Source organism: Sapajus apella, unplaced genomic scaffold (genome assembly GCF_009761245.1).
Source record: "Sapajus apella isolate SASKATOON/1434 unplaced genomic scaffold, GSC_monkey_1.0 scaffold120, whole genome shotgun sequence".
Lineage (NCBI taxonomy): Eukaryota > Metazoa > Chordata > Mammalia > Primates > Cebidae > Sapajus > Sapajus apella.
In genome coordinates, this window is record NW_022437060.1 from 1,805,019 (window position 1) to 1,815,600 (window position 10,582).

Below are 10,582 nucleotides of genomic sequence, written 5' to 3' on the forward strand. Positions count from 1 at the left end.
AGAGCCCCTTCCCCACAGTGCATGCAGGACAGAGTCACAGAATTGTTCATGGCATTCCCAATAACACCATAAATCTAGAGGTGTTGGAAAAATGCCCTAACCACTTCTTCATCATTGGTATGCATGCAAAAAATAACATCACTTTGATAATCATTTGTTTTTCCTTTTGGACCCACTCCCAATTTTTGATAGACTTGGGTTCATATAGGAAAATTATTTTCCCACAAATACATGACTTTTAAGTTACCTTGAAGAGCAGCCCAAGGACTTCATTGTAGTGGGTAGGAGGAGGAGGATCCTAGAGATTAAGCGATTAAGGACCATATCTTAATAGTAAGAAAACCACGGCTGGGATTCAAGTCTCCTGATTCCAAGAGCTGATATCTATTTTTTTTTTTTTTGTCTTCATTGGAAAATACCTTTCATAGTATCCCATTCTCTTTAAAAATTAAATTGGCTGAGTGTGGTGCCTCATTCTTGTTATTCCAGCACTTTGGGAGGCCAAGGCAGGAGATTCACTTGAGCTCAGGAGTTCGAGACCTGCCTGGGCAACATGGAAAAACCTCATCTCTACTAAAAATATTAAAAATTAGCCAAGCATGGTGGTGTGCACCTGCAGTCCCAGCTACTTGGGAGGCTGAAGTGGGAGGATTACTTTGGCCTGGGAGGTGGAGGTTACGGTGAGCTGAGATTTACTGTACTCCAGCCTGGGTTCATATGATATTTTGATACATGTGTACTGTGTATAATGATCCAATCAGGATATTTAGAACATCTATAACTTCAAGCATTTACCATTTCTTTGTGTTGAGAATATTTCAAATATCATATTTTGAAATGTGCAATGAATTATTGTTAACTGTAGACACCCTATTGAGCTATTAAACACTAATGTTATTTCTTTTATCTAAAGGTATTTTGTGCATATTAAATATATTGTATGTGAACCAGTTTGAACAGTTGGACTGCCTGACCAAAACTTGGTGTTGGGCACAAGAGTAGGTTGCAGTCTGTTCTACAAATCCAGTTACAGTATGGTTCACTATGTATAAAGAAATTTTAAAATACGTAAAGAGGCTGCTTTAGGCTAAATTTCATTTAACAATGTTTACATACATAGGTTATATATAATTATATGTAATTACATATAAAATATATTTAAGCATTTTTAATTTATAACTATATATAATTATATGTAACTATATATAATATATATGCAACTATATATAACATATGCTATATATAGAATATTTATTTGTTGCTATTGGTTGCTATCTATCTCTGCTACTATGTATAGTATATGGTGTGTGTGTATATATATATAGTACCATATTCATAACATATATAGTGTATATTGTATATAGTCATATATGTTCAACAGTATATGTTCAACAGTACACAGTTGAAGAGTATATATGTTCAACATTATATATATATACAACAGTATATACATACTACATATAGTATATATATTGTATGTTATATATATGACTATATATAACATATACTATATATAACATATAGTTATATAGATGATATATGCAGTGATATATAGTTATATAATCATACATATAGTTATATATATTGTGTATTTTATATACATAATGTATAGTGATATATATTGTATATGTTATATATATAACTATATATAAACAAATCCACTTAACATATAACATATACAGTTATAAATAGCTATATATGTTATATATAGCGATATTATATATCTCTATAAATGTTATATATAGTGATATATATCACTATATATGTTATATATAGTTACATATAATTACATATATAATTCTATATGTAATTTATATATGTAAGTTACATATAACAATATGTAACTAATATGTAGTTACGTGTATTGTTATATATACATGTGATTCCATCTATCTATCTATCTCTCCATCTCTGCTACTACCACTGCTATTGTCTTACTCACGGGTCCTAGGTTGTTTCCCTAACCTATTAATTTGTTTTCTAATTCCTTTCTGACTCATCATACTCATTCCCTGTACTCTAACATAGTGATTATTTTGTGGTTAGCGAAATCAAAATTTTATATTAACTCCCAGAGTTCCTCTACATTATCTAAGGACTCACCTTCTGCACCCTCACCCATCCTGCCATCTGTCCCCACCAAAACCTGAGCTGCAGTCAATGACCTTGCTCAATGTTACACAGCAAGTAAGCCATAAATCCAAGACACAAAGTTGATTGTTAAGACCCCAGAGCCTTAGTATTTCCTTCACTAGTTTATGCAATTGTTGGTCTTTTTGTTGCTGCAATTGTCTCCATCCCTACAATAGATATTCCATGACCTTCTCTTTGCTTCTCTCTTCTGTGTCCCATGTCTCTTACTCTCGGGAGGTGCTCAGAGTCACTCCCTCAGAGTAAGCCCATTTTGTGTTGTTCACTGAAATGGAAACTGCTACTCCCCACTATTCACCCCATGTCGTCTCCTACTGTGAGTGCTTGTGGTTACATTCACCTTAACATCATTTAAAACCAGTCAGACAGTCACATTCTTTAAGGAGTAAAATTTATATTATAGCTAAAATAAAAATTAAAAAAGCCAATTATCTTAATGAGTTGCAGGTGGAGCAGAGAGAGAGAAAAAAGAGGCATTTGAAAGGGCATGCCAAGGTGCTATGGATGAGGGAAACCAAATAAGTATTGCTTAACTCCTAGAGCAGAGAGGGCAAATGTGTCTGAATGCTGGGAATAGAACAAACAGCTGCCCTACTAGATCCTGACTGAGTTAATTCTTAACCAAGGCAGTATGACGGACAATGGGGTAGTATACTGGGAAACTGAATGCAGCATTAAAAGATGCATCATGAGAGAGAGAGAAACTATTTGGAGGCAGAAAAAGAAAAAAAAGAAAGCAGTGGAACAGAAAGTAAAGGTATAATGAAGAATGATATTGACATTCTAGTTGTAGCCAAAACCTCTGCCAGGTCTGAAGACGATTATTTCCTGAGGGAAATGAGGTTAGATGAAAAAGCCTCAGTTTCAGGGCACATATTTTAAACAGGGAGAAATTATGCCATTTTCAACTACTAAATTTCTTTCTGGAAAATGACCTAGGTTATAACAGGAGCTTAATGTAAGATTTATTTGTTGCTATTGGTTGTTTTGTTTGTTTGTTCGAGACAGTGTCACTCTGTTTTCCAGGCTGGAGTGCAATGGCACAATCTGGGTTCACTGCAACCTCCACCTCCCAGGTTCAAGTTAGTCTCTTGCCTCAGCCTCCCAAGTAGCTGGGATTACAGACATGTGCCACAATGCTTGGGTAATTCTTTTATATTTTAAGTAGAGATGGGGTTTCACCATGTTGGCCAGGCTGGTCTTGAGCTCTTGACCTTAGGTGATCTACCCACCTCAGCCTCCCAAATATTGCTATAGATTTTAAGGTGCTTTTCTTTGCTTTGTGTATGTTTGTTACATTTGCTGGTTTGCTTTGTTTTTAAATATACAGGGAGACAAGAATCCTCAAAAAGGCAGGAGCAGATTAATGGTAACTAGCCAAAAACAATCCTTACTTAAGACCATCCTAGTGTTGTATTGGACCGAGCGTAGAAAGTTAGCACCAATACAAAAGTATGCCAGATTGCAGGGTCATTTATTATGCTGGCGACCACAGAGGACTCCTGTCTCTCCAACCTGTGGCCCCAAAAGGAGGGTGCCAAGACTTTTTATACCCGAAAAACCACCGTGGGAGTGGGGGTGAGGAGCAGGGATGGGGATGAAAAGGTTTCGGACATTCCAAGGGCTAGGGGATTCTGTGATTCACCTCCTGGGCGGAGATGAGAGCTGGGTTCTCCGGACATTCCAAAGGCCAGGGGACTTTTGTCATTCTGTTTTTTACTTCAGTGGTTTACAGAAGTCAAGATAAGCATTTGTTTACACACAGATCTTAGTTATCCTGGGCTGCTTATTTTAGTTATTACTGGTAAGCAAAGGCTAGCAATTCTGGCACAATATCACACTAGTTACCCATCTATTGTAAAGGCCAACTCAAGTCACATTGAAACTGCCTTTGCAAATACTACAACAGAGAGAAGTCTAGCATGTCTGACTCTATCTTGCTTCTAGCCTCACAGGTTGGCTGTCCTCACTCATTCCTAGCTGTAGGCCAGCCTAATGATGAGAGGAATTTAGTTTATATTGTAGTTTAACTCTGAAGCAAGTATGATAATAGTCCCACCCTAAAACTGATCCTCACCTTGGTTAGGAATTTAAACCACCTTTGTAAAACTAATGAAAGTCCAGGAGATTAGGATTATAGGAGGGGCATGAATTCTGCTAAAATGCTGGCATGGTTAAATTATAATCAGCAATTGTTCCCTAGCTTTAATCCCTTACAGCATCTTGTGTCCAGAAGTAACAAGATTTATGACTTTCCCAATTGCTCCTATAGGTAATATCCCTGCTGTAGAACCTCTGATTGGTATTTTGAGATTTTTTTCAGACTTTTGCATCCTGGAGACTGACCCCACCTGGACCTGTGACTCATGGCTCAACCTCAGCTGTTCCTATGGCTCCTACCCAGTGGCTGCTCAGCACACAAGGACCATTTTTCAAATCCCTATGATTTCATACCCAACATGGGAAGTACAAAACTTCCTTTTTAAAGTTTCTTTTCTTGTTAAAGAATAAATCCTAAGTATGCTAATAACTCTTTTATTAAGCCCTATTCTATGTAGCTGTTGGACATGTCATGCTTACAGGAATGTGTACATTTCTATATCCTTGTACTTTCACCAAGATCTGTGCTGGACTTGCTATGGGTATGTCCCAGCTCTCCATTGCTTTTATCTGTTTAGAAAAGTTTTAAGTTTTTAGCCAATAGGGTTTTAGTTTAGATTGTGAAGTCTGGCTCCAACCAATGGAGATCAGACACAGAAGTAAGGATGACCCCAAATGCATAAGGAATAAATTTGTGTGTTTTCCTTTGTTCATTGTACTCTCCTGGCATGATGGCTAGCAAAGTCCTGCAGTCCAGGAAGTAAAAATTGTGTTGCTGAAAGATCTTTTGTCTCAGTGCTAATTTTTCTTTGTGGCACTGAGCATCTATTTTCAACACCCAACCAATCATAGCACCCATTCACTAGACTCCAAACTATCCATAAAACTCTAGCCTCTGGGTTCTTGGGGAGGCCGATTTGAGTAATTCCTCCCATCATTCTGTTCTGCTATGCCTCTGATTATTCAACTCTTTCTTTGTTGTGAAAACCTACTGTTCCCAGTACATTAGCTTTTCTGAAAAGTGGGCAAGATGAACCCCTCAGGTGATTAAAACACTACTTTCTGGAGCCTAAAGCTTTACACACTTATCTGCCTGAAATTTCCTTTGATTTCAATCTCTACAAGTGCAAAACTTGGCCGGGAACTACCAGTAATAACTCTCATTCATATATAAGTCTTAGACATGGTTGGGGTACAGAAAACAATTCTCCAAAATATTGTGTTTAGACATGCTGTATGTTTTTTGAAAATTGAAAGTCCTCAGAAATAAGCCTGAGAATCAAGGGCCTTTTAACCTTGTCTTGTTCCTCCCCATGAGCCTAGGGAGGAACTCTCTCTCTGAAATTTTCTTATCTGACCAAAACAGCTTCTTACCAAAAGAAACACAACTGCCTTCTTTCCCCTCCCTGAACTCTCATTATCTATAGCAGAAAAAAGACTGAAGAATGCAACCAAAAAAAAAAAAAAAAAAGAATGCAACCACACTTGGATGGACTTTTTCACAAGATAAGATAATGCCTGCCTCTGGGCTGATTCAAATTCCAAAGAGAATCATTTACAAGTTACTTTCTGCCTCCCTTGTCCATTTTCCTTAATCATCATTTACTGTACTTCAAAAGAATTGTCTATATTCCTATATCCTCCATACCCTAGGGCAAAGGGTATATAAAAACTCCTGGACCCCACTGACGGGTGGAGATAATCATGTTGTGATTTTTCCCTGTGCATGTTAAAAAAAAAAAAAGTGTTTGCTTTTTTCTTCTAATAATCTGCCCTTTTCAGTTGATTTTTCAGCACATTTTCAGAGGGTGAAAGGGAAGTTTTCCTTTAGCCTCTATAACATTTTAAGGAATTATCTATTTCCATTAGATTATGTGATATTGTAGGGGCCACGGCCCTTGCCCCTCAAGGTGCACTGAAAAACCAACTTGCAAAAGGCAGATTAACTGGAGGGAAGGCATACACATTTATTTAATGTGTATATGAAACCACTTTCGCAAAAACCGTAACAGCAAGAAAATTATCGCAGTGAAAGGGACCTGATCTAACCAACCCCGATCTTGCCTTTAGTTTTCAAACTGCCCTTCATTATGTCTAGGCCTGGACCAAGCTAACTCTGGGAGACATTTAGTTTATAGTTAAATGGTAACAGCCCCTCCCCAAAACTCAACTGCCTTTGTAAAGGTAATGAGAGACCTCTAGGCTAAGGAGAGGAGGGTAGGAGAAGACTGAATTCCGCTAAGGTATAGCCACACGCAATTACCAGCCATTATTCTGAAGGTCACAAAATTTGCAATTTTCCCAATTACTTCTACAGTTAACATTACTATTGTAGAACCTAAGATGGGCCTTTTGAGATGTCTTTTCAGATATTTTGCATATCTGACAACCAATGGTTCCACCTGGATCCATGGACCACCTGTAGCCCCAATCAGAAGTGACTCAGCAAGCATGAGGATCGTTTCCCACACCCCTATGACTGCAACCCAACCAATCAGCAGCAAGCACACATTGCCTAACCCAACCCCCTCCCATCCTCTACCCTATCTTTGAAACACCCTTGCCTTCAAATTCTCAAGGAGGATGATTTAAGTAATAATAAAACTCCTGTATCCCATTTAGCCAACTCTATCTGAATAAAACTTTCTGGATTGCAATTCCCCTGCCTTGATAGATTATCTTCATCTGGGCAGCAGGCAAGAAGAACCCAGTAGGTGGTTACATATGTGACATGGTAAAAAGCCCCCTAAAACTGCATATGTCAACCATACCTCAGCTTTCTGTTGAAACTGCTCTCTATAACCCAAATGTGAATAAGTAATTAAGGACTTTAATTTCCACCCTACCCAGACAATATGTAAACAAATGCTAATCTTGACTTTTCTGAACCACTTAAGTAACACTCAGAATGTCAAAAGTCCTCTGGCCCTTGGAGTATCTGGAGCCCCTCACCCTCATCTCTGCCGAGGAGGTGATTTACAGAATCCACTAGCCCTCAGAACATCTGAAGCCACTCACTCTGACCCCCGCCCCTCACCCTCACTCCCGAGGTGGTTTTACAGGTATAAAACGTCTTGACACCCTCCTTTTGGGGCCATGGGTTGGAGAGACTTGAGTCCTCCGTAGCCTCCGGCAATAAAGACTCTGCAATTTGGCATACTTTTGTCTTGGTGTTGACTTTCTATGCTTGGGCCAGTACAACACATACACGTGGGGAGATCCACTGAATGATCACTGTAAGGGTCATTGCCGAGTTTAAAATGAGGAAACTGAGGCCAGTATAAGAAAATTAAATGTCAATTTATTCAGCTACCCGGCGAGATTCTATGGTCCAGGGAAAGGGGGCCAGAGAAGTCCGCTGACTTCCTGGGGTGGGGTAGGGAGGTTATGACTAGGGGGAACAAGCAACAGCTGGGTGCTCTGATTGGGTACAGGGGAGTGGGATTGAGACGGGGCGGGCCGCTATTGCTTGGCAGGTTGTTGGGCGGGTTTTCTGGTGTGAGAGCCGCCAGGGTTGCATTAGCCAGAGACTTCCAGGGGAGCCATGCAGCAGAGCTAGCTGCCGGGCCTGGTGCTGGGTGCAGAGTCAGGTGCTGAGTGCAGGGGTGGGTATGTCCGACCTCCTGGCGAGGCAACCGGCCTTACAATCACCACCCCTCAACGTGGCTCAGAAGCTTACACAGCATCCTGGTAAAAGAGGTGATGGGAGCCAGGAGAAACAAAATGTTGTGGAGGAGAGTGCTAGGGAGGGTAAGTGGGTCACAGAATACATACTAACTTGTATGCTATTTATTGAAAGGGTCCTTTCAGGTGTGGTTATATACTTGGTCTTACAGGGAGAGGATGAAAAATTTTTCTCCTTGGTGGGTCTAGATCTTAGGCAGATAAACACCTGTGCTTTTGGAGAGATGGTGGGCGTTGGGGGTGAGGTCAGAGAGACCTTGAGGCTTTTTCAGCTCAGCAACTCCAAACTCCGTGTTTAAATTCTTCCCATAGTTAGCTTAGGCTAATGCTCAGGAATGAATGAGGAGAGCCTGGAGGTAAGAAGCAAGAGGGAGTGAGGTCAGGTTTCTCTCACTGGCATTTTTTTGCAAAACTGATTTCAATCATAAGTATCTAGGTCTTAGCTGCAACACAGGCCTCAATGAATAGCAGGAGAACTGCTAAGAAGAAAGCAGCAAAGGTGCCATTCATTCCCAACAAACTAAAGTGCACTGATGTTTAAACAACTTTCTTACTCACCTCTTTTTCATTTTGGTTTTAGGGAGTTTTTTCTCTGTTTTACTTTAACTTGTTAACTTTTTTTTTTTAACATAACCATTTCTAACTTATTTTACAGCATTCCAGTTAATTCCTTTTTCAAAAATTAATTAAAATCAATTCACTATCCAGCCATTAACAAATCCTTTTAATTATTTATCTTTTAATAAATTCCAAAATTAACTACTTTTCAATAGCTAATTTATCGGGCACTAGTGTTACTGGAAAGGGGTTCCAATCCAGACTCCAAGAGTGTGTTCTTGGACCTCTTGCAAAAAAGAATTTAGGGTGAGTCCATAGAGTAAGGTGAAAGCAAGTTTATTGAGAAAGTAAACAAAAGAATGGCTACTCCATAGGCAAGGAACTGGCCTGAACTGCTCGACTAAATACACTTATAGTTATTTATTGATTTATTGATTATACGTTAAATAAGGAGTTTTTGTGAGTTTTCCAGGAAGGGGATGGGCAGTCGCCAGAACTGAGGGTTCCTCCCTTTTTAGACCATATAGAATAACTTCCTGATGTTGCCATGGTGTTTGTAAACTGTCATGGTGCCGATGGGGGTGTCTTTTAGCATACTAATGAGTTATAATTAGTGTATAATGAACAGTGAGCATGACCAGGGGTCACTTTCATCAGCATCTTGATTTTGGTAGATTTGGGCTGGCTTCTTTTGCCTGGCTTAAGAACAAAATCTGCTTTATCAGCAAAATCTTTATGACCTGTTTTTCCAACCTCCTATCTCTTCCTGTGACTTAGAATGCCTAACTTTCTGGTAGTGCATCCCAGTAGGTCTTAGGCTTATTTTACCCAGTTGCTGTTTGAGATGGAGTTGCTCTGATTAAAACATTTCTGATCCTATCTCCCCTCTCCCTTTTACAAGGGAACCCTTAATCCTAAGGGTTGTAGAGGGATGAATATCCACCTTCTCTAATTTCTTCGGTCTGAATAATGATGATGATATTTCAGCCTAACTAACTATTAAGGTTTCTGGTATTTAGGGTAGAGAGGAGCTCAGTCAGGAAGTGTAGGTATGGTAAGGGCCATTTATAACTGGGAGTTCAAACAACAGGTAATATCTAAAAGATTAAGTTCAATTTAAGAAAACATACAGTAAGCTTATAACTGCATTCCTACACAAACAGTACAACAGCAATATAATCCACAACGGTAAAGTAAAGTACGCAAAAATTACCCCAATGAAATAAGAAGGCATTCCATTAACTGGGCATTTGTTGAAAGTAAGCAGATATAAGGTCACTAGCTGATTCCAATGTGTGCCCAGAATTAGAATATTGATCCAGATATTTACATTACCCATCCCTCTTGTTTCTTCTGAGCAGTAGCCAGAAATCAGTGGTTGGCTCATAGGAATAAGCAAAGCCCATCTAAATTCAGGAAAAAACTTAAAAAACAACTTTTTGAGACTAGAATCTAATAACAAATGTACCACAGTTCTTGTAACATATTTTTACTCTCTCCAATTTCCCATTTTTACTAAAGACAAATCATGTTAGGAATGATTCGTTTGCAGAATAAACTGTACTCTTATTATACTTGGCCTGAATATTTGTATAAAGTACAGCAATAATAATTACTTGCCTTATAGATTCTTTTAAACTGACTTTGATGGAATTTTGTTCCATAAAGAATCTCAGATAACACCTTTTTTAAAGCTGAGCCCAGCCATCAAGTTGCACCAACAAATATCTACATGAGTTGGGTTAATTGCTTTCCTATTTACCCATCAAGTTCCCAAGATAATTTGATGCTCCTGAGCCTGTCAGAAAGTGACATTCTTTATTATCACAAGTCAGGAACCCTGTACAGGGACTGTGGAGACAAGGTATGAGGCCAGTTTTCCCAAGAGGCTTTTATTGGCTCTATAAGTCAAATTTAATTTCTTAAAGTAAAGCACACCATTCCAGTCAAAGCCTTGGTAAAATAACCAGTTTCTACAATTGAATACTGTTACAAAAGAAAACAGATTCTTATTGCCCTTATGTAAACAATTATATGGCCATAAGTTAAGAATACTCAAAAATAGTTTCCAAATTTTGGAGAAATAATG